Here is a 353-nt window from a genome sequence, read left to right on the forward strand (position 1 = left end):
CGCATCAGGGGGCGTGTGGCTGTGAACGGAGCCCGAGGTCTCAGGGTGCGGCTGGCTGGTGGAGGCGGGGCTTCGGGGGCAACTGCGACCCGAACCTCGACCCAGAGAATCTGGAAGGAAAGGGAATTCCACGCCGCACTGAAACCTGCGGCTTTTAGAGGGACCGGCAGATAGCGGGGTCCCTGTCTCCTCCCACCGAAAACGGGGGTGGTGGCGGGGCAGGGGGACAGCTGGGAGGAGCTGGGAAGAGAGGGGGCTGCAGATGCGAGGGCGGCTACCGGAGGGAGGGAACTGGTGGCGTCCCAGCTCACGGGGTCCCAGGCGATGACGCGCCCGCGCCCGGCTGATTGGAG

The 353-nt window shown here is 68.3% G+C and overlaps 1 protein-coding gene across 1 annotated transcript in view; it reads left to right on the forward strand.

The window, feature by feature from the left end:
* VSX1 (visual system homeobox 1) overlaps window positions 1-353 on the forward strand; it is an 11,337-nt gene that overhangs the window by 4,664 nt on the left and 6,320 nt on the right. The gene's annotated exons all lie outside the window — the stretch shown is intronic.

Source organism: Myotis davidii, unplaced genomic scaffold (genome assembly GCF_000327345.1).
Source record: "Myotis davidii unplaced genomic scaffold, ASM32734v1 scaffold733, whole genome shotgun sequence".
Lineage (NCBI taxonomy): Eukaryota > Metazoa > Chordata > Mammalia > Chiroptera > Vespertilionidae > Myotis > Myotis davidii.